General features: G+C 47.6%; 1 protein-coding gene across 1 annotated transcript in view; it reads left to right on the top strand.

Moving 5' to 3' along the window:
• Window positions 1-25000, top strand: part of LOC125289533 (tetratricopeptide repeat protein 28-like) — a 150033-nt gene that overhangs the window by 33665 nt on the left and 91368 nt on the right.

Raw genomic sequence — 25000 nt, 5'->3', positions numbered from 1 at the left:
TGACGTGAGCGGCCAAGTCCTGCACTGGCCTGCTGCCCTGTCTGCCGAGTCGAGGCCCACTGATCTGGGCAGATCACTGCATCTCGGGACCATCTCGGGCACTTGGAATTCAGCTCTTTCCATTTTTGCAGAGAGGAAAAATCAGACTGAATTGGTTCATTGGTATGTTGCAATCACACAATCACACAGACACGCACGCACACACACACACACACACACACACACACACACACACACACACACACACACACAGAGGGAGATGGAGAGAGAGAGAGAGAGAGAGAAAATGTGGGGTGTTTTGTGGTTTAGCACCACATCTTAAGGGTTTTTAGACTTTACTAGGCTATTTCGCTGTCCATAATAATGTTATGCAGATGCCTCACTTCAAATGCATTTAAACACCAAGACTATAAGCCCATCTTCAAACAGATTCCAGACAATTCACATTTTCTGCAATGCGATCAATGGCCCTTCACAGTCCAGACATGTCTCTGAACCCCGTCACTCATAACTTTCCCTTCTAAAGGTCTTTAGATAGGAGATGAATCTGAGTCCAACCCTTTAATATATAGCATAAGCAGTCGTAGGTAGAGCGTAATTAAAGCTTGGTTACCCACTGTTCCTGGGGCCCACTTAAGTAGCGCTCAGGCATGGCAGACATGCTCCTAAGCATCCGTGTGCAGCTAGGAACAATTAGCATGGGCTATTAACATGAATCAGATTAGTGCACACGCATTAGTGTTGCTTTGGCCCTAAGGGGTACCCCCCACCCCCCCTACACCAATCTACCCTGTGCTTTATGGACATGCGACACCTGTCCGTACGAAACTTTGTGTGTGCACATGAGTTTGTTATTAAGGTACGCTTACGTTTTGCATTTTTGAATAGCTTCACTCGAGGTGACAGTGTAGAGCCATGTGTACCTCAGCTGCTAAAGGAAGTGTATACAAAATACAAAACACTGCAACAAATGGCCCTCCAAACATATCTAAGATGAATTATTACAAATCTAAGCATGCTTATGCTTAAAACAAGCAAATTTGGCAGCCAGTGCATTAAGCACATTTGATTTGATTTGACGTCTTACAATAACAAAAGCTGCTCGTTAAATTAGGTCAAAAATATCCTATTGACAAAGTGCAAAGTTAGTCTCTTTATGCTAAAAGCAATACCAACTAGATCTTAACATAACAATAATAACACTTGGTTAGATTAGCCGTTTCTACAGTGCATGGTTAATGCAGGGAATGGTAATATGAGGAAACAACACAAGCAGAGGAGAGGAGTAGGTGTGCAGAATGTGTGATGAGTGCATGGTGGCATTAGCTCTTTTCAATGCCTATTAAGAGTAAACATTTTTGCACTTGATTTGATTTTCATGTTTCACTTAAATAAGAAAGTCGGCTCTCTGCCCGTGTTCAAGAGCCGTTATTCACAGTCGTCTGTCGCTAACACAATCTGCTGTGAGGAAGAACAATCAAAGCATTAATTCCATGAAATATTTATAAACACATGAGCACACACACACACACACACACACACACACACACACACACACACACACACACACACACACACACACACACACACACACTCCACTCCACTCTGCTACTCTGTTGGGTTCCAGTGTTTGTACAATCACCATAATCACAGTGCACAAAAAAGAAAGGGAAGAAAAAGTGTGAGAGAATACAGAACAGAGACCCTGCAGGTCTATCTGCTATTGTCATCAAGTCGGGCTTGGAACGCTAGCACAAGCTAATAGAGGCCCTGGGACTGCCTCAGACAGGCCTTTTGTATCCCAGCATAAAAACACACACACACTCTCTCTCTCTCTCTCTCTCTCTCTCTCTCTCTCTCTCTCTCTCTCCCTCCCTTGGCCTCCCCGGCATCTTTCCCCTCTGCTGAAGAACAGCAACGCAGCATCTACACGGCGAGGCGAACAAAGCACAAAGACAAAAGCGATCACACACAACCAGCAACCTAATTAAGCGTCGCGCTGGCGGAAAAAAAGGCACAGATAATAGCGAGGACGGGAATGACAGTCGCTCTTTCTCTTGTCCTCCTCCTCCTCCTCCTCCTCCTCTTCCTCTCCTCCTTTCTTTTCCTCTTCCCCCAAAGCGCGTCCATCCTCGCGGGGCGTAAACACCCTTTGGTTAAATTGATGTCGCAGGCACGAGCAGAGCCGAGCTCTTTATAGGAGCTATTCGGTAAATGGTGGTAATTTTTTCACATTCTATTTCCGCGTTGGCCATAAGTCCTTGTGCTTTCACCACTGTCATACACACACACACACACACACTCTGACACCTGGTCTCACTCTCTGTCACACACACACACACACACACACACACACACACACACACACACACACACACACACAAAACACACGCACACACACACACACACACACACACACACACACACACACACACACACACACACACACACACACACACAGTTACAGTGTCTCTTACTATCTCTCACACCCACAAACACAAACAATCTCACGTGAAGAAACCACGTCTGAGCTCAGAGCCTACAGACAGTGCAGACTGTCATTTGTGGCTGGGGGTTTATTCGCACTTTTGTGACACCATTGGCTTTTTGTTTTGTGCTGGGGTGCGGTCTGCTTGGTACGAGTATCCCTGGTTTCTCCGGAGAGACTACAGAACTTTCTTTGTCCAGGAATGTGTGAGGATTTAGAGTGAGTGCTCTGGGCTGTAACGTGAAGAGTCCCTCGTGAAAAGGCGAAGAATGTGGGTCGGCTTGATTATGCCTTTCCTTTCCACTGCTCAAAATTGCCAAAAATTACACGAAAAGGTTGCTGTCTGATGTCAATATTGTGTGTACTATAGGTGTGTATCAGAAGTAGTGCTGTGTATTCACTGTGTGTGTGTGTGTGTGGCAGTAACTTTCTCTATCTCTATCTCTCTCTTTCTCTTTCTCTCTCTTCCCCTCTTTCTCTCTCTCTCTCTCTGAGATGGGGGTATGGCAAGAAAAAGCAAGAGTGACTGCCCCAGTTACTGATTTGGTTATTTAAACTGAGTGCTGATGATCCATTCAAGGAAATGTAGATCCAAGCAATCATGTGGCAGTTTAAATTGAAAGTCAGTGAGAGAGAGACTTTGAGATTGCGGGAGACCCAGGGAGAAAGAAATATGGAGAATTGTTGAGTGGGGAGTGGAGCTGAGGGTTTGGGGGATGGGGAGGAGGGGAGGTAGGAGGGGTGCTGTGCGAAGGATGAAAAACGGTGTGACAGGTGGAATGAGAAACACGCAGCGAAGGGAAAGAGCACGGCACTTTTCCCTCTCATCATACATCACACTAATGCTGCAGAGAGAGAGAGAGAGAGAGAGAGAGAGGGAGAGAGAGAGAGATAGAGAGATAGAGAGGGGAGAGAAAGAGAGAGAGAATTGGGAGAGTTGGGAGGGAGCTGAAAAGTAATGTTGCTGCGTTTGCACTGCTTCCTGCGGCAGCGGTGTAGCAGTGAAACTGATTGAAACACACAGCAGATGGGCTACATTTACTCAGCTCCCACTCGCCCCTGCTAGCAGCTGCTTTATAAATCTCACCTAGCGCCCCCGCTAACGCTAGCGCCGTCCAGACAGCCAGCCATAATCCCTAAAACAGAAGCGCTGGAGAGGTGCTCTGTCACAACGAGGGGCAACAGGGCTTTTGTCATCTTTTTTTTAATATTATTTCTCGAACGCACTCGACGGCTTCGCCGCACAATATGCTCGCGCTTGGCGAGCTTCCGCACACTGCATGTCTTTAATCTTCGTAACATTCGGTGTGTTACTCTTCGGGTTGCCTCACTGTTATTTTTTGGGGGGGTTTGAACAAGGTTCCCCTTTTCCAGCCAATTCCAAACAAGCGCAAGCTTTATTAGTGTTGTTTCATGGCTCGCTAGCACAGATACGAGGCTTCAAACTCTGTTTAATGCTCATTATCGTGTAAATGTTTCACTGCTTTTCTTTTGGCGGGGGGCGTAATGGAGCCTCTTATTTAAGCGAAGCTGGTGTTTGATTCTCAAATTCAAAGAGCTCGCCTTTGATCATGGCAATGAGAGCCACGCGGTGTTGGTAAAGAGTGGCCTAGCCGACACAGGCGCTCACGTTAACAAGGATACGCTGGGGCCCGAAGAGAGGAAGCGTGGGTAATTAGCATGCTGTAGTTTGCCCCTGCCAGTGACTCGAGCCATTCTGGGATTCCGCTTCCTGGTAATTTAATCAAATACAGTAACTCAACACCCCAAACAGTGTTGGTTAAGGCATAGCATTGTCTCTCGTTGTTTTCTTGCTTTGTATTTCTAACTTGCCGTAAATAAAGCACACACACACTTGCTTTTAACTCTTTTGGAACTATTGGCTAATGGACAATATGGGAGGTGGTCTTAATAGAGAATTGCATCTGTGTTTATTGACCTGAATTCTCAGCACATCTCAGCCACTCGGCCTAATTTAGACCTAAACTGGAGGAACGGTAGTTTCCACTGGCAGCAGAGGGCTAATTATGGCCCAAGGGCCACTGAAAGGGGAAAAGGTCATTCACTGACAATTAGCACAAAGGCAGCGGAGGCAATCGTTTGATGACGAGGAGGAGACCACTTCAAGGCTTATAACTGCTACTACCCCACCACACACCCACACCCACACCCACATCACACACCACCACCATCCAGATGCCCTTAAGAAAATCACGTTTCTTCTGAGAGAGGGAGAGCACTGGAGGTTGGCCCCTCGTGAGAGGCCAGGGGCTATGTGCACTACCAACGGTGGATTTCCCCCAAGGTTAAGGAAATCAATGCTCCCCCTTCCTTCCCTCGCGCTCGTGGGTGAGGTGAGGTGTGAAGCAGTCAGGGTCGGTGCTACTGGTGGTAGTGCTGGTAGGGAGGTGTAGAGTAGAGTGTGGCAGGAGGGGTGAGGTGACCCCCGCCCCCCCTTCAGGCTAAGGCTGAGTTCATTAGGCGGCGAGTGCTGCTCCCGGCAGCCCTCCCCAGGGTGATGTTCCGAGCAGGTCTGCATGATTGAGATAGGGCGAAGGGGCAGCCGGCACCGGTGCAGCACGGCTGATTGGGTCAAGCCGTGGAGCAGCTCCAACCCTCCAGGGGCCAGCCAGTGGGGGGCTCCGGTGGGCCAGATTGGAGAAATGAGTCTTATTACATTTGAGTTGGACGTCCTTCACAAGGCGCAGTGAGACAGGGCTCGGCTTCGCAGTGTCCACTAGGAGGTGAGAGGACAGGCAGGTCAGGCGGTGGGATGCGGTTAATCTGATTAGGGGGGTTTTTGAAGGGGTTTGGTCAATGCTAATGGACTTAGCTACCGCTGTGTCCAGCCTCAATCAGCCAGAGCTGATCCACTGTCCAGTCCCGTGGAGAATGCTAGCCTGTTGCACAACGGGTCAGGACCATGTGTTAAGGTGGAAGTGGGACAAAAAAAGCACCTGGGCCAAGAGGTGAAGTGTTGGATGGATGAGTTCATGTGTTGTAGGGCAAGAAGATGAACGACTGTCCTTCCCAGAAGGGGACGAATCATGTGTTGGTGGTAGTGGTGGTGATGGTGTTTGCATCATGTGTGTGTGTGCGTGTGTATGTGGTGGGGGGTTGCTCAGGCAGGGAGGGCGGGTGGAGGAAGGTGGAGGGGGCAGTGTGGTGCGGGGGTTTTCGCAGGCGGAGGTCCAGGCCGTGGCGGCGGAAAGCAGAACTAAGGGGCGGTGGTGAGCTCTGTCACCAGTGGCTAATTGCTCCTTGGAGAGCGGGAATGTCGACATCATCAAAAAGGGCCTGGGCTCTTAAAAGGAGCGGAGGAGGGAGAGAGAGAGAGGGAGAGAAAGAAAAGAGGGAAAGAGAGAAAGAGGGGAGGAGGTGGGGGCTGAGGTGGCCAGGGAGGCTGAGCACGACTGGGGTGAACCAATGATTGCATTACCCTATAATAACATATTTATATCGCCACAGAAACGACTGGAGATGTCTCAATATAAAGCATGCTTGGCCTCCTCTCTTTCTCTCTCTTATCTCTCTCTCTCTCTCATTCTCTCGCTCTGTCTCCCCCTCTCTGTCTCCATCTCTAATGCACTCTCATCTCTCTGTTCTTTTTGTTCTTTTCTTTGCAGCCCCGCTCTTGAGCCCTTGAAGTTGTTTTGAGGGCTGAAAAAAGAAAAGAATAAAAAAAGAGAAAGAAGAAAACAGAGGCTCCCCTGCTCCCAGTCATCCTTAAGGCCTCTCTCTCTCTCTCTTCTCCCCTGCTCCCAGTCATCCTTAAGGCCTCTCTCGCTCTTCTCCTAAGGAATGAGACGTAGCCGTGGCCGCCTGAGGTTGAAACGGAGCTTTAAAGCGCTGTTTAGGGGGAGCTGGTGATCTGGTGATGAGGACCCAGCTGTAATGAGGCTCGGCGGTTTGTTTAAGAACGGGCGGAAACACCTGCCTGTATTTTTTCCCCCTAGTGACCGGGACTCAATTATTTCAGTTGGCTTGATTTAGTGAAAAGATTTGGTCACTCGCAAATCAAATGAGTCGACAATTATTGTATTTGCTTGTGTTGGTACAAATTATTATTTTTTTGTGTGGTTGCCCATTTCTTGGTAATAAATTGACAGATCTTGTGTCTCTCGGTAATGTGCAAAACCCTACTCATTTCTAAACATTATTCAAACTTAAACCAATAAGTGACATTTTGTGAACAATAGTCTAATATGATTTGGCTAATTAAGATATTCCAGCTGACATGGCCCATTTGTTTGTGGACGTTTTGAAATGAGAATTAGTGTGGAATCTCAGTGTTGAACACCGGGAGCAGTGCTGCTGTGCCGCAGTGATGCGGTAGGGAGTGGGGTGCTTATGTTTAATGCAGAGTGCTCCTCAGGGGGAGACCAGGCTCTGCTGGCCTCTACTGACCCTCTCCTGTTTGGAAGCTGCCATTTAGCAGCCCAGCCTGCCACAAGAATCCCCCTCCCCCACCGCCACACACACCCCAGTGACCTCTGAACCCCCAACCCCCACCCCAGGTCCCATCCTCTAGCCTCCTTTACCACCACCACCACCAGCACCACCACCACCAGTGTCCCACAATCCCCCTCCCCCCTGCACCGCAGTCAGCCTCCATGCTGCTGCGTGTCACACATGTCAAAAGCTCGGAGCTCTCTCTGTCAGGGTTTTGACATGAAGGCCACGACTTCCCTCCCTCACTGTCACCGTGGAAACCTCGAGGAGCGGGCACGACCATCAGGCGGGGTTGTGGTGCATAATGATGGAGTTTAGGATGGAGGAGGGTGGAGGCACGTGGAGGTCACAGGTTGCTGCCTCCCTAGATTGGGTCATTTTACGGCATCAATTGAGTAAACAAAAAAGCAATTTCATTGTTTTGTGTTTTCAAACTTTATACTCTAGTATTAATGTGGTATCCATGAATACACGAACAAGATTGAAAGCTCAAAATAATATTTCTCTCAAGAAAGTGACATTTGATTCCAAACGGAAATATGACTTTGAAAGTCGATGAAAGGAAGATTAGAGTCTAATTTGATTTTGATTATACATAATTCACATCTTAAGTCATGTCAGATGTGATCAGTTACCAGAGCAGTGCACTTGTCTTTACCCCGAATGTGCCTTTCGGCTTGTAACACTGCATTAAAAAAAGACCTAAAAGAGTATTTCTCCAGCTTTGGTGATACATTTATCATCCTTCATTCCATATTATGGCTTAAGGTGCTGTCATAGAGTGGTACCTCTGAACGAACCTGAGACACCTGTGTGGAAGCTAAAACACTTTATGTGTGTATGTGTGATTACCCACTGCTTAACCTTGGATTTGGCCTGTCCGGATAAATGATTGATTGTGGAGAAATGGCAGTGTGCTCGAGGAGGCTAATAAGAGCTGCCCTGTGCTGCCCAGCACGCTTAAATGCCTCGTACGCGCTAACACATCCTCCCCTGCCTCGGCACATGCCCCCGCTGGCTTGGCCTCTATGGGGGGCAACTCTTAGTGGTCTTTAAGTGTGTGTGTGTGTGTGTGGTGTATGTGTGGTGTGTGTGTGTGTGTGTGTGTGTTTAACTGTCTATGCATGTGTGTACGTGTGTAGACGGGTGTCTATCCATGTGTGTGAATGTGTGTGTGTGTGTAGACTGTATTGGTGTGTGTATGTGTGTGGCCTTTTGAAGGTCTTCATGCAGGCAAGTGTGTGTGTGTGTTTGTGTGTGTGTGTGTGTGTGTGTGTGTGTGTGTGTGTGTGTGTGTGTGTGTGTGTGTGTGTGTGTGTGCAAAAAGCACATCCCCTCTCTTTCTGCTCAATCACCCCCAGCACAAAAGAGACCCCCCTCTAAGCTGCACCCCCACACCCCACTTCTCAGTCTCTGTCTGAAACAAGAGCGACGAGGAGCGCTTCTAAAAGAACGAGGGATTTGTCTCGTTTGTTTGCTCTCATTTCCCCTGCTAAGCCGTGCCTCTCGTCTGGGCTCCCAGGCATGACTAAGTGCTCTGCCCCCCTCCCCCCCCACTTTATTCAACCGCTCCATCTTCAAAATGGAGAGATGACCCCCTTCTCTTCATTTTCCGGTGTTTTCTGAAGAGGGCTTCAGTGCTCAAGCGTGGCCGCTATTGTGTCTAACGGGGCTAAGGGGGTAGGCAGAACAAATTAAGAGACGACACAAGTGGTCTGGAAGGTCCCGCCAGCTGACCGATCCTGAGCCTGAGTCACAATCTCCTCCCTTGTACGCCATTTTGGCTCATTGACAGCAGTTTCCTCTTCCGCTGATGAAATCTCTGCGTCTAGCTCGGTGTCTTCTCCGTGTGGAGCTTGTTAGCGTGCATTAAGGAGGAGTGTGAGAGAGATTTTTGAAGTCTCTCGTTCCCTCATGAATCATCCTCACTGTGTGCGACGTGGAAAAGGATCCATATCGACCCCAACACTAACATTCAGCGAATGCCCCCTTGACAGTGTTTGCTGTGCAGACAGCAACAGTGGTGGCTGTTAAAGCCTGGATCAATGCATTGTCTTTCCATTGATCAGACAAACGCACGCACACGGGCTTCAAAGAGCTTCCGTACACAGGAGTCAACAGCGAGGACGTCCACTCGGCAAACCGCCGGTAGCCAGCGACACGAGTGACATTCAGTTGACAAGGCTTTAATTTCGGGGATGGATCAACTCTTCCGCCTCTCCTACCACCGCTAACCCCCTCTCGTCCAGTCTAGTCCAGTTGTCCACTGTGCTCAACAGAGGGCAGACAGAGTCAAGTCGTTCCATTAATCAGGCTGCTTATTCACTCGGCGATCATGACCTGAGCTATGGACTGACCCCGGCGTCTTATTCAAGCATTGATTAGGAGCTTGCTTCCCTTCCGCGGCATCTATGACTAATACGCTTGCGCTGTGCCTCGTTCCTTTAAGTCGGCGATCAATATGGAAGACGGCTGCTTCCCCAGCGGTGGGAGAGAGAGAGCGTGGGGCGTTGCGGAGCCTGAGTCACCCTGCAAGCACTCTATATTAAGATCTAATAAAGCCTGGCGCTCTCTGTTTCTCTTGCCGGATAATTATGGAGGACAAATGGAAACTGGGAAGGAGTCCCACATTTACTATACGACCCGTTTCTTTTTCCCCACAGTTTTTTTGCCGCATTTAATTTCTCCGGGAACTGCATTATGTGAACAGATGCCTAATGTGTGTGTGTGTGTGTGTGTTTCTGTGTGTGTGACTGTGTGTTTTTGTGATTGTGTGGCTCTCTGTGTGTTTGTGTGTGTACAGGGGGAGAGCAGTCATCAACAGGCTCGATGTTCTTAACACATTTCTCTTAAAGCGGCTCAATTTCGCCGGGCGAATTGGGAGAGGCTGTAAGCTCATAGCTCAGCATCGGCCTCCGCCACACAGCTCCCTAATCAGCCAGTAAGGCCAGCCTGTGTGTGCTGATATGTAATCCCAGCTTTGGAGGATGGGGATACTGCGCCGCTGGCCTGTCCATGTCTGTCCACTCCATCCTCAGTATTTTTAGCTTGGGGTGGGGGTCTGTGTTGTGTGTGGTGTGGGCCGAATGGCAGAGGAGCCTTTAATTTGTCTCGTAAGGCGCGTGACATTTGGATCAGCACATCGGATTTGGTCGCAAGTCCAGGAGGTGCTGTGGGAAGGTCCCTCGTAATTACAGCAATATTTCCAGCCGGTGGTTTAATAAGGTGCCTTGGTTGTGTGTGTGTGTGTGTGTGTGTGTGTGTGTGTGTGTGTGTGTGTGAAGGCCTGCTGGGGAGGAGATATATTCAAGTCATGGACTGTGTATGTGTCCTTATATGTTTGTGTGTACTGTATGGCAGGGAGAAGGGAAGAAATTGGATGTCTTGCAGTGTTAGTTAGAGTGTGTGTGTGTGTGTGTGTGTGTGTGTGTGTGTGTGTGTGTGTGTGTGTGTGTGTGTGTGTCTGGTATGCATGTGTGTTTGAGTTTATTATATGCCGCCGTGCCTTTGAAATCTTTTGAGGTTAGGCAATGTCTTTCATGTCAGACGTTAACAGACTGATAAGCCTCTAAAAGGCCTTCCATCCACCGGTGCATCGCTGCCTCTCTCCTCTCCTCTCCTCTCCTCCTCCTCTCTTCTCTTCCCTTCCCTTCACGCTTTAGTAAGTCAGACCAGAAGTGAGAGGGGAAGATATCAACAGACAGAGAGTGCTAGTCCAGGGGCCTAGTGGAAAATAACCGCCGGCTTCAGATCCATCCTGCCGGAGCCTGACAACAGAGCAACCATCTGAGAAGGTGTGTGTGTGTGTGTGTGCATGCACACACGTGTGTAAGATGTGTGCAGTTGTGTGTACGTATGTGTGTGTGTGTGTGTGTGTGTGTGTGTGTGTGTGTGTGTGTATTATTAGAGTGGGAGAGAGAAAGAGCCTACAAGTGAGTGACAGAAAGAAAGAATGGGGTGGGGGGGGGGGCTGCTCACCGTTGCGCTACAAGTCCGCTTCATTCTCCCTCTCGCTCATGCTCACAGTGTAGAGTTTCATTGCGGCCCAGGTAGACAGGCACGTGCGGAGAAAGCAGTAATCCTCCGATGCGTTGTTCCGTTTAAAGAGCTATTTGTCACCCTGTGCGACAGGCTGATGCGGAGCCCCGGTCAGCTGTTTGATTGTGCCATGACAGCAGAACGGCGAACGTCACCAATGTCTATCTCGTGAAATCGGACAGGTGTGTCTCTTTCTTCACCCGCTGAACGAAAACAACACTGTCTCTTACTATGAAGATCTGAAGACTCTGTGTAATTGCACACGTTTGAGGATGATGTGGAGAAGAAACACAACAGCATTTCTACACTGTTCAACTCCCACTTACTCCCACAGCTGCCTGTGCCCTGAATATACTCTAAAACCACAAGATGCGCGTTTTGGAGAGTTTCAGTTGCACGGGAGGGGAGGGGGAGGGAGTAGCGAAACTAGTTCTGTTTTTTTTTTTGACGTTACCCAACATCACTTAGAGTGCCTTTAAGAGCAAACATATCTGAGAGTATGCTGGTGGTTTGCTAGTTCATGAACATGGTGGATTTTGTTGGATTGATGTAATATATTTCAAGGACATATTGTTATCCCTGTAAAGGTATATGTAGTGGATAGTCCCTTGCCCTTGGCCCGCTTTGTACATTCCATAGAAAAACCTTCTGTTGGCTTTATGTTGCGGCAGGAGACATCTAAACATGGCATGCTAAAAGCACTTAGTGGCTTGTAATAGTTTTGATAAGGATGTCAGACCCTAACCCTCGCACTGACCTAGACCTGAGGTGGTTTTGTTAGTGTGCGTGTGGACTGTATGTGTATGCACTCATTAGTACTGTATGTGCGGAAGTATGTTATGTACCCTACTTTCACTTTTCTTGGCTGATGCAGGGACACATGTCTCTCTCTCTCTGTCTCACTCTGTCTCTCTCTCTCTCTGTCTCACTCTGTCTCTCTCTCTCTCTGTCTCTCTCTCTCTCTGTCTCACTCTGTCTCTCTCTCTCTCTGTCTCTCTCTCCCTCTGTCTCCCTCTGTCTCACTCTGTCTCTCTCTCTCTCTGTCTCTCTCTCTGTCTCACTCTCTCTCTCTCTCTCTCTCTCTCTCTCTCTCTCTGTCTCACTCTGTCTCTCTCTCTCTCTGTCTCTCTCTCTCTCTGTCTCACTCTGTCTCTCTCTCTCTCTCCCTCTGTCTCCCTCTGTCTCTCTCTCTCTCTCTCTCCCTCTCTGCCCCTCGGTGGTGTGTGTTGGCTCTGTGGTGAGAGAGACAGGAGAGTGTACAGCACACTGGCGGTGGTGAGAAGTGAATGGGGGTGCGGGGTGTGTTTGCGTGAGAAGAGCAGAGGAGATGCTCCTTTTAATGCTTTTTCTTGTCCATCAAGCGTCCTTCTCCTTGTCCTTCCTGTCTCTTTGGACTCTTAACGGTCTTTCTCTGTGACATGCACATGAACACAGCACACACACACAAACACACATGCACACACACACAGACACAGACACACACACATACACACACACACACACACACACACACACACACACACACACACACACACACACACACACTTTCCTTCTAAAATGCCAGCCGTCATACAATGCGAACAGCCATTATCTGTGATTATGTACCTTTCATAAAATGGTTTACCTTTCAACAGAGAAAACATGACAAAAAATGCTCTTTTTTCCTGATCAATCATTCTTTTCATTGCCAAACAAACCATTGTCTGGGAAATTGCTCGACTGTATTGTATATAACGTGTTGTCAAGATACTCGTGACTGCCACACAAAACTAGTTTGCTTGCGGTCTGTCATTAAACCCTGTCAGAAAGATAGGCTTGGCAATACATGACGTCTTGAACGACTGGATTCAGACAATTCACATTTTTAATGAAACCATTAGTCTTTCGTGATCTGGTGGTAGAATGTGCACTGGTGTTGATTAGCAAACACCTCGTACGCATCTCACGTCCCAAATGCCCTTTTTCGTTTTTTTGTTTTTGTTTTTGCTCTCTCTTTCTCATCTCCATTTCATGTTTTTTTTTCCTCTTCCATTTTCTTACTGTTCACGACTCCCAGTGGCAACTCATCAAAGGGTGTAATTTCGCCAAGTCGCTCTCCATTCTGCACTTACCCCAGACCTAATGTTATCTGAGAACACAGACCTACAGTGCCCCCTCTTATTTAGAGTGAGAGACAGAGAGAGAGAGAGAGAGAGAAAGAGAGAATGAAGTGGGTCAGACAGTGGGAAAGATTGGAGAGGGAGCATGTCGGAGACAAGAAAATTGAGACAGACAGAGAGATTTGACTGATACCGCCGGCTGCTGCGATCAATGAGGCTCGCATGGCAATGCTGGGCACACATGGCTCTGGAACGTATTAATTAACCCATTTGCAAAATGTAAGGCAGAAAACAGATAACCCCCCCTTCCCCTATCATATCAGACTACAAATAGATGAATGGCTGTTTGATCAACATGGCGGACTGTTCTCAGATCAGAGTGGAGGCCCAGCTGCGGGCGTCTGCTGTTAAGGACATGCTTATAAGCAGGACATTTAATTAGGTGCTTTTAAATTCCATCTCTTTTGTCCCTTGCTGAGGTGAAGAGCAAACAAACCAATTTGATGTTTCAAATTTGAAAATATAAACTCTTTTATGTTTACCAAGGTTGTGAGAATATTAACTAGCCTCATTAAGAGTAAGGCCAGATGTGATATGCTTTATCTTTCTGGCCCAAGACCTGCAAGTGCTTACTGCCTGTGAGGTTAGAAAATGTATGTCAGCGTGAACCTGGCCTTCAGTCCAGATTGAAATTACTCATTCCCTTTACCTTTGGAGTAAAAGTGAAAATTCAATAGCGTTTGGAACTCTCATTTGATGCAAGTCAAGGGAACGACGCAAATGGAATTTAATTAATTTCAGGCCTGATACTCAAAATATCAGACAAGCGAGAAAAATAGTGTTGTTTTTTTCAAAGCAGAGTCAAAAGGTGGTTCCTGTTGCTCCTGGCTACTGGGGTATCAGTTGTGAAGGAGTACAGAAAACAGTGTGGCATGAAACTGGTCTTCTATACCTACGTTAACACCATCATCATGTTATTGTGTTCTCGCGCGCATGTATATCGGATAGATGCCCGCAGGCCAGGAAACTCTCTTTATCCCAGAATTCCCAAGCCGTGACGGATGGCTTATTGCTCAAGGAAAATGAAGTTCGAGAGGAGAAGGGGTGGGGGGTTAGAAGAGAGAGGCCTGATATGTATTTTAATCTATATTATAATCCTTTCTGGAAATCGTTTCTTTTCATCAAGTGATGGGAGAAAGACGCTGAGCTTGCGTGCGGCAATTAGCTTCATTTACAGGCGCCGGATTGGTGTGCCAGAGCGTGTAATACGCCCGAAGACCTGAGGGAGGTGGTTTGCAGGGGAGAGAGGGGGGACGCGAAGACTCATCCTGCTCCTAAATTGGTGCTACGCTGGGTTCATTCCACACAGCGCTCCACTGGGAATGCATGCGTCTTGTGTTCCTATCTCTGCAATTCATATCTGGTGTACAGGGCATGGCGTGTGGCATGTGTGGCCTGTTAACCCGCCGTCGGGGTGGAGATGAATTTTCTGTGTGAACGCTGGTGTGAATTTGATCTGTCTGCTGGCTTTCCCCTCTTTTGTTCACATTGCCCTTGTTAAATTCAATCCCTGCCTCTCTTCACTTGCTTACTCTCTCTCCTTCTCTGCAGACTGCACCTCTTTCCCCACTGAATTCTATCCCTTCCCCCCCCCCCCCTCTCTCTCTCTCACACACACTCTGTCTCTCCTGCTCACCCACTTTCCTTTTATTCACTTGCCCTGAAATTGCTCATTTTTGTCTTTCTCTTCCCAGCCATTCCATCCCTCCATCCCCTCCCTCTCTCTCTCTCTCTCTCTCTCTGTCTCCATCTCTCCATCCTTCCACTTTAATATTTCTCCTGAATCTCTTCTCTGGCTCTGCATGGCTCTCTGTGGTCCTCTCCAATTTGGTGCTGTCGGCCGGATGACGTGACGGGCCTTTGGTCCATCATGCCTGATTTCCTGCCGGTGCGTTCAGCCGAGCGGCGCCGGAGCCCGGGCAGGGCCGGCGGGGCCGTCTGGCCGTCAGTGTACCGCCCGGAGGACGGACGGCAGATGGGCTCCGAGTGGCTGGGAAGCCCCTTCAGCAGGAATCCCAGGACTATCAAATAAAAAAAAAAAACGTGTGCCAGGCCATCGCCACATATAAGAATTAATGGCTCCACGTGGCGTCGCCAAAACCTGTTCCCAGGTATTCCCTGAATAACATGCCCAAGGCCTAGTGCGGCTAAAAATGAAAAGAGAATGGGTGGAAAAAATCCTCTCAATCTCTTCTCAGTAGTCAGCCATTCTGTTTGTCAGTGTAGCACAAAAGTAATTATCCAGCAGAATGGCAGTGACCTTTGGGAATTGGTCACCATTCACTGGAATAGTGGGTGAGAAAGAAGCGAAAATAGCTTCTCTGTCCAAGAATAAGGCTGCTGTCAGAATCCAAGAAATCCAATATGGGGCTGAACTGGAGTGAGTACAAAATGGCAGAATTTCCATTGCCTGTGTGGTAGAGATGCACCGATATGGAATTTTAGGGCCGATAACGATAACCGATATTTATTGGTTTGTTGTGGCCCGATACCCCATCACGATAACCCGATAATATTACTCTTGAAAAAAATTTGTGAAAAGTGATTTGGGGAAAGCATTTAATAAGCATAATTTTATTGCAGTACTTTTACCTACCACCAAATGATGGACAGAACTCATAATAGTCCTCAATAGTACGGCAGTCAGCAACATAACAGTAGCCTAGCCCTACAGTATGTGTGGCTCCTAGTGAACCTGACGTCAGTGAATTAAGTGAGTGGCTAGAGAGTTTGAATCGCTTTTAGGACTAAAGCTCATAAACGGCTCAGCTTGGAATAAGCTACAGTATAGCGACTATATCAGAGTTTGTGAGGGAAACTTAGGTTTAGTTTCAACTGTGGGTAACTGAATAAAGCTGCAACTCCTCAGACTGTATCTTATGTCCGTCTACTTTGTTGCGCACAACCTGCTGCAGCAGAAATGAAAGGCATTAGCCCCGAAGGTTTTAATAACTTATTATGATGACTAGTCTGGAACTGAAGCACAAATGGTTAGCATATTTCTAGGTAATAATACAAAACCCAAGCTAAAGTAATGCAAATATAATACTAAAACACAACTTAGAACTAGGCCTACTTATGTACTCGTTCCACTAACGAGTTTGTTTATTTTTTATCCAGCGCGGTAAAGTGCAAACACACCAGCACAAGACGGCTCTAGATAGGGCTGAGCTCCGCTCTGTTAAGGTTAAATGGCGGATCATTCACGAGAGGATTTTGAGATGCACAGATTCCCAAATGAACAGCATATCCACAGATTTTGTTAGAGTGGTGAAATACATTCACACCGCTGACATTATATTGAAGAAAAAGTATGGCCAACCAAGCTCAAGTAGGCTAGCTCAGTGTAGCCAGCCGGACCTTCATTAGGCCTAAATTAGGACTTTAAAAAATATCGGCGCAAATTATCGGCCAGAATTCTGTTATCGGACCGATAATAATATTTTCATTTTTTCATTTATCGGCTAATAATATATCGGCCGCCGATATATCGTGCATCCCTACTGTGTGGCCAATAAGTCTCACTCCCTGGCCCTGGGTTTCTGAACATGCATGGCTCGACTAATGACTGGCTTTGTTGTCATTTGCAACATAGAACTAAACCATGTCTTGTGTTGTGTCATGTCTTGAATTTCATTGGGGAAATAAAGTTCTATCCTATCTTCTATCTATCAATAAATCTATCTATCTATCTCTATCTATCTATCTATCTATCTATCTATCTATCTATCTATCTATCTATCTATCTACAGTATGTGTTGTGGGTGTCCACAAAACCAGCGACTCTTGTGTCTCAGTTACGGGCAACTTTGGCTCGACCTTCCATCTTCTCTGAAGAGCGCTGGTACATCCTCCCCCAGCAGGTGCCATGCCAAGGGATTGGTACAGCATCACCCTCTCCCTCCCCTCCCCTTTTAAACCCCCCTTCCGTCCTCATCCGGAGCTGGAATGGGGCACGCGCCCCCCGTTTGGGGAACATGTGGCTTTGTTTACACGGCGACGGCTGTTCCCTCTGCCACGCTTCAGCAGGCCGTCAGAGCCAATTACAGGCCAACAAATGAAGATGGAGGAGCACGGGCCACAGATTGGCTGACCGGGGTCCTGCTCCCGCGAAATGGTTGGTTAGGGGCACAAGTGTCGCCGCGGCGACTCATTAACTTGGCGTCTTAGCATGCGCAAGGAGCTCCACTTCCTGTTTTGGGAAGGGGAAGGTTGAAAGGGACTGATGCGGAGGACTGAGAGAGAGAGAGAGAGAGAGAGAGAGAGAAGAGAGAAGAGAGAGAGAGAGAGAGAGGGAGAGAGAGAGAGAGATCTGTCCGAGGGCTGCTTAGAGAGGGGGAAACAAGAGTTAACGGATGGTCAAGGCAGCTGGGGAGCTTGAAATGCGATTACATGGTTGCTTGTGCATGTGGACAAGAAACATGCAATATGTCACCCCAAAATGGCAGATGAACACTCCAGACCGTGCAGGCCAAGCTGGAAACAGTGAGCACCTTGCAACATAATGCACAGATGACATCATGTATCTATCGTTTCGATGAATCAGCAGCATTGTTTGCCTTCTTTGTCTCTTTCTAGCTCTCTCTCTCTCTCACACACTTTCCCTAGGTCAGTCTTTTACTAATGTCTCTGCGTACAATGGTTGACACCTCCCAGATTGTGTGCGTGTTACCTTTTTTCCGTGGCAAAAAAAAGCCCTTTGTCTTCACTAATTATTTTTTGCCGGCGTTTTTTGAAGCGATAACGCTGGCACTTGACTGGGCGCTGAATGCGTGCCATTGATTACGGTGCTCGGGCGGGTGACCTTTCGCAGCTCGCCGCGTCGCACACCTCTCACGGCCGTGACAGGTACACCGCAGCGATCGATGGCCGGCGGCAGCGGCGCGCGAGCAAGGACGCAAAGTGATGTGTCAGGAACGGAAAAGTACCGCGCTGGCCGCTCGCGTACATGCACACACACACACACACACACACACACACACACACAGACGCACATACTTGTGCACATACACACGCCTGTCACTCACACTCCTCTCTTACAAACACACACACACACACACACACACACACACACACACAGACAGACACATACTCACACCCACTCACACACACTCACACACACACATACTCAGACTCACATATACACACATACATCAACTGCTCTTTGTGACTCACATAGAGATAAATTTATACACACACACACACACACACACATCAACTCCTTTGTTACTCACATATCACCGTGCAATTTTCTGGGCGATTTCCGATTTTTTTTTCATAGAGTTTGACCTGCCGATACCGATTTTAGGCGATTCCGATTTCATTTCTTCTAACCAATTTACAGCACACACACACAAATAGTTATTTTCTATCTTTTCTTTGATAGAACATGTTCATATAGACATGTAATCAACTTATCAATAATGAAATGGCTGTTGGAAAAATGGAACTGGTGAGCAGACAGATTCTTCTTCAAGTCTAACTTCAGCTGCAGTATCAAATTATGGATTAAGTTAAGTTATGGAACACCCATTTTATTCTTCTCACATCCAATATCCAACTAAAGATATAAGAACAATTGTCATGATACATTTGAACATGCTACCATGTAACATATTTTCATATGCATTGATGAATTTATGGGAGGGCGAGAGAAAAGTGGTTGTAGCCTAGGCTATCACCAAACACAGGGGAGGAGAAGTGCAATTAGGTGCTCCACCACATATGAAAACAGTGCACGTCTGTTTTGCGGTGAAAAAATGAAATCCAAATTCCAGTTAAATGCATCAATTAGGCTATAGAAACTTTCAGAGACGGCTGATTCAGTATTCAGAGCATCAGTTTTCTTCATTGTAGGCTACTATGTCAAAAGCAACTTTAACGTTTGTTTGACTTTCTAATAGGCTATCATTTGTTCACTTTCACGACATCCACTTCTCAATCTACTAGGGTATTTTACTGTAAGCCCTAGTCTACTGCAGTAAATAGTTCAGTATTTTTTTTAAGTGGAATTAGTAGAACTACTAGGGCTACTGTATGTTGCTGCTTGTTGACATCTTATTATGTAGCCTATGATCGCTAAACTTTGATTATTTTTTAATGTCGCCAATCGGTTATCTCCGTTCAGCGGGCTTGTGGTTCAGCTGTGGAGCGCGCAATTAAGCGGCAGTAATGGTGATGATGGCGATGTTTCATTAGCCTAATGAAGTGACAGCTTAGTAAATTCCACGCAGTAGGCCAATGGCAAAGCACAGCGTTTGCTGCATAGAAAAACTCAGTAGCCTATTAGCGCTTTCTTTGTAGCCCTACATCCAGCCCTGAGTGTTGGCCTGGTTGCTAGCTTCTTCAAACTTTGCAAACTCAGCTGGGTGTTGTTACAATTGTGGCGCACAAGTGCATTTGACCGGGATAAAATCGGCATGTCTCAGACTGACCGGCCTGTCGCCGGTCATGGCCGATCACGTGAAAATCGTCCGATTCCGGTCACTAGCCGATCTATCGGTGCATCTCTAATACGTAGATACATTTACATGAAGAAATCCTTAATCATCACGGCACACTAACAACACTTTCCCATGGCTCCATAAACCATGTGTTACAACAGAAGTGTGAATAAAACTCCTTGCTCAAGAGCTCCATTTATATGAGCAACAGTGCGCCCATTCTTATGACAGGCTCTGGCTCAAATAAATCATTTGCCTGATGATGTCTAATTCCAAGTCGGATACTCTGTCTAATGTAATAATTATATGTTTTGGGGTGAATCTAGTAATTACTATTTGACATTTACCAGTACCGGTAGTTGCAATGAATATTTCAATAAGCTGATTGCTCCGCACCTGATTTGAAATTAACCTAACTCTTGAATTTGATAGCTGCAAAGGAAATGCTAAGTAGTCGCCTACCTGTTGGAGCGGGTTATTACACAGAGTAAATATTTGACTCCTGGGGGGAGAGTTAGAGCCAATATGGCTTCTCTTCTCCTGCTCCTCCTTCATTCTCTGTAGAGGACCGGAGCGACTGGCTCATTACCGCCTGCACAGCCCCATGCTGAGACTCTCAGGCCCCAGTTATTACATCTAACCGTCACCATGAATCTGGGTTCCCACCATTTTAGCAGTATTTCACCTCAGAGAGAGAGAGAGAGAGCAGTGGAGTCTGGGAACTGTGCAGAGTAATTCCACCACGTCTTAAGGTTAATGAGACTCACAGCACTGGCCTCATAATTGCAAAGTGTTCACTTGTAATTCATTGCATTTGGCTGTGGGTCCGTGTTTGTGTGTGTATGAGATGTGTGTGTGTGTGTGTGTGTGTGTGCACTTTGTGGGACTACAGTTGCCTCTCTGCACCATTAAGTCTGCTGCTTGTTCGTTCTTCCTCCCTCTCCCTCCCTCGCTTACTCTAAATCTCCCAGCTGATTTCTCAAGACCTTCCTCCATCCCTCCTCCCTCCTCCATCCCTCCCTCCCCCCAGCCCACCCCTCCTCCCTCCCTCTCCCGCTCCCAAACCACATCCCGGCCCGACTCGCACAAACATTAAATTAAGCAGTTGACATTTTGTGCACACTGCATCTCGGCGTGTCACCTTGAGCTCTGGCTGCCAACATCTAAGAGGAGGGACGGGGGAGCGGCGCGCCGGGCGCCCAGGTCTGGGGCTGACATTTCTGGGTCAGGCTGGGGGGCAGGCAGGCAAGGCAAGGCAAGGCACAGTGAGGCACGGTGAGGGAAGGGAAGGGGAAGGCAAGCACCTAGCAATTAAAAAGCCAATCGAAGTGGAGCGTGTGCAGGGGCGACGAGGAGGCATGCTAGTCTTGGGGCTGTGGAGGCCATTAGCGTTAATTAGCCCTGTGCTAACTCCGGCGGTGACATTTTACTGGATGCAATGCTACTGGTGGAGGGGCACAGCAGAGTGAATGTGTGTGTGTGTGTGTGTGTGTGTGTGTGTGTGTGTGTGTGTGTGTGTGTGTGTGTGAGCGTATGTGAGGGTGACAGACAGATTTGAACTCCATTACAATGTTGCAACACACAATGACACACAAATCAGACGCACCCCAGTATTTTCAAACTAATACTAATAATATGCCAGTCTCTCCCCCCATATCTTTATTCAAAGCTGTGTATGTGTTTGGATAGCGGATACCAGACTCCTTAAGTGTGGCTGAGTCTGGTGGGAACTCTAAATGATTCACACGGGTTAAAATGGAACTGCAGGGAGGAGTGGAGGCAGTGGTGTTTTAGGATCATTTCCCCTCCTTTTTTAAAAAACTTCTTTCTCTTAAAGGAGAAGAGGGGAAGAGATGAATATTTAAAACCACTTCAAACAAGCAATCATTAAATATTAAAAATGCAGAGAAACAAGACAAGACTCTTTTATCACTCACACTCCCTTTCTTTTGCAAGTTCACACACACACACACACACACACACACAGAGACACACACACACACACACACACACACACACACACACACACACACACACACACACACACACACACACACACACACACACACACACACACACAGAGACACACACACACACACACACACACACACACACATGCACACATAGAGAGACACACATGCACATTCTCACATGATTTTGTTCTCTGTCTTGCTCACACATGCATACACACACTCTTACACACACACACACACACACACACGCACACACACATGCACACAGACTGTGCACAGTTTGAGGGAACTCACCCAGAGGGTAAAAACACCCCACCGACCTGCTGTTGGTGTGCACGCTTCCGCGGCATCAGCACAATCTTTGCCTCAGAGAGAGAGAGAGAGAGAAAGAGAGACAGAGAGAATGAAAGAAAGAGAGCAAGATGGGGGCATGTGGTGGAGGAGAGAGAGAGAGAGAGAGAGAGAGAGAGAGAGAGAGAGAGGGAGAGAGGGGAGAGAGATGGAAGTTGGCTTCAATCACTACCCTGTCTGAAGACTCTCTGAATCTCACAGTTCAGCGTCAGCCTCCATCCCCAGCCTCGTGGCCCTGGAGCGTGGCGCATGAGAGTTCTCTGCTCAGTAATCTCCACGGGCCCCTCTCTCCCACCGCACTTCTGGAGCACCCGACTTCCCCTCTGCGATAGCAGAAGAACGCTGCAAAAACACTAGCCCGGCCAAGTGCCCAGTAATCATCCAGCAGCCGTTAAGTTATTCCGCCATTACCTTCCATCTAACTTTGTATCCGAAAATCTTTTGCCTTGAGGGGTGGGACATGGAGAATGTGTCCTTAGATGGCTGCGGTGGAGGATGCTGACTGAGGAGTGTGCTGACTGAGCGTGGAAAGGAAGGGAAATATGAATGCGCGCGATTAGCCTGGTTAGCCTGCGCTGGGGAGTAGGTTGGGGAGAGGCCCTCGGAGAGGGATTGTCACTGCGTTTGTGATTGTGCTTTCTGTGTGTTCCGTTTTGTTTGTTTGCTGTTGTCATTGTTTGTTTGTGTGTGTGTGTGTGTGTGTGTGTGTGTGTGTGTGTGTGTGTGTGTGTGTGTGTGTGTGTCTGTTCATATGTTCAGGTATCAATATGAGCACTGAACCATGTGAGCCAATCAGTATGAGCCTAGAAATGTTATGGGATTCAAAGTGTGTGTGTGTGTGTGTGTATTTGTGTGTGTGTGTGTGTGTTGTGTGTGTGTGTGTGTGTGTGTGTGTGTGTGTGTGTGTGTGTGTGTGTTTATGCATGCATGTAATTGACTGTAACAGCCGTGCGAGATTGATGAAAAAGGTGTGGTCTTTTGAAGGCTGCACAGCTGTGCATTGACGCTGTCATCTCGCCCCCGCACTGTTTCAACATATACATTCATTCCCCTGCTCAGCACTGCAATATTTAAATGCCCTTTCACTCCTCTCCCCTGCATATGGATCAGGAAAAGAGATCAGGGAAACTGAATATCTCTTTTTTTCAATCTTTTTATCCTCCTCTCTTTTCTTCTTTTTGTTCTCCTTTCTGCCTGTCCACCATTCTCTCCAGTCTCTTTCTCCCTCTCTTTTCTCTTTCTTCTCTCTCTCTCTCTCTCTCTCTCTCTCTCTCTTTTTACTCAGGGAGTTTTAAAGAAATATCTCCAAAAGCAGTACATTTAATCAAAGGGAGATGTGATTCTAAATGTCTTTAGTTCCCTCGGGGTCTCCCCCTCTCTCTCCTCTCCATTCCTCTCCTCTTTCTGTCTTTCCCTCCCCACCCCTCTCCATTTTGCCCCTCTCCCACAAATCCACCAACCTCTTCCAAATCTGTCATCCTTTATTCACGTCTTCCATCGTTCCATTGTTTCTCGATTCTTCTGTCTGTCTCCTCCACTGTAGCATTCTGTTATATATATTAGAGCTCTTTCTCCTCTCCCTTCCCCTTCAGAACCTCTCTTCTCTTCGCTTCATCTCTCTCACTCTCACTCACTTTTTCTTCTCGTCTATTTCTGTGCCGGGTGTATTAAGTAATTATACCCTTTTACAGTAAGTTCCTCTGCTCCTATTTCTCCTCCTCTCTCTTTCTCTCTCTCTCTCACTCTCTCTCTCTGCCTCATACTTACTGGGTCACTCGGCATCCACATTTAACTAGCATTCCCACCCCGGTGCTGTAGCGGCAGGCCCGGTGCAGAGGTTAATGTGGCCAATCTAATCTGGTGGGGCCCTCGCTCCTCCTTGCGGCTCCGCTGCGGCTCTGGTGTGGTCAGGAGCGCGGGGGGAGATTGGCAATCAGCACGGTGCCCACGACCAGGAGAGACAAATTAATTACCGCCGCCCATAAATTCAGTGTCATGTCTAATTTGGCCCACTGTCCCACCCCACGTGTCCTCCACACACACACACACACACACACACACACACACACACACACACACACACACACACACACACACACACACACACTCTTGCCAGGGGATGCTTGAGGGGTCCTCCGGGACACTGATGAGGGGTGCGTCATTATGCTAACTGCAATTTAGCCCCTTGTAATATTTAGCTAAACGTTGGTCCAACAGCCGAGGTTGTAAATCCTAGCTAGCTATGTAGCTATGTACTGCAGGCAAGGCCCAACGCTAGTTTATCACTGATGCTTATGTGTGGTTGGAGAGGTGGGAGAGAGCAGGGAGGAGGTGACGGCCCTTGAAGTCTGTGAGTGTGTGGGAGTGTGTATCTTGTTATATTTAGTATGCACATAGTGATGGTTTGGGGAGTTGAAGAGAGATGTGTGTGTGTTTTGTTAGTGCTCTCTCTACCTCTCTCTTTCTCTCCCTCCCTCCCTTTCTCTCTGTCTATGCGTGTGTGTGTGTGTGTGTGTGTGTGTGTGTGTGTGTGTGTGTGTGTGTGTGTGTGTGCTTGTGTTGACTGAGAGGAGGGACGCAAGCACAAGGTTTCCCCGACTCGAGCAGCGAAGAGAAACTAGGGTAAATATTTTGAAGCGCGCCGGTCTCTCGGGGTTAGTGGCTGAGGGAGAATAAGATGAAAATCTGTCTGCTTGTGTTTTCATCTCCTGCCACTCTCTACCAGCATCACCCCCTTTAACTTTCACAAATATTACAGTTATTAAATTTCCTGTATATTCCCAATAATCTCGGACAGGTTTCGCTTTCGGAAAATTAGATTTGGCGGCGTTTTGATATCCCTTGTCTCCACAGTGTCGAATTCCCCGCCCTTGCATCAGGATAAGTCGGACAGATTGAAATTCACCAAGGACCAACTTGGGCTCCTTTTGATCAAGCTAAATGTAACGCTCCGAATGGCCTACAGTCACAGCGGAGCTGTGGCTAGAAAAGCAAGAGTCTCATTTGATCCGCATTGGCTGAGTGTTTTGACTGGATTACGCGTGCTAATGAAAATATGCTCACAGACAGCACTGTGGCAGGGTTTGGCATTAAAGG

This window comes from Alosa alosa, chromosome 24, assembly GCF_017589495.1.
Source record: "Alosa alosa isolate M-15738 ecotype Scorff River chromosome 24, AALO_Geno_1.1, whole genome shotgun sequence".
NCBI classification, from domain to species: domain Eukaryota; kingdom Metazoa; phylum Chordata; class Actinopteri; order Clupeiformes; family Clupeidae; genus Alosa; species Alosa alosa.
The sequence above is the reverse complement of the archived record's forward strand: the minus strand, read 5'-3'. Positions and strand labels throughout refer to the sequence as shown.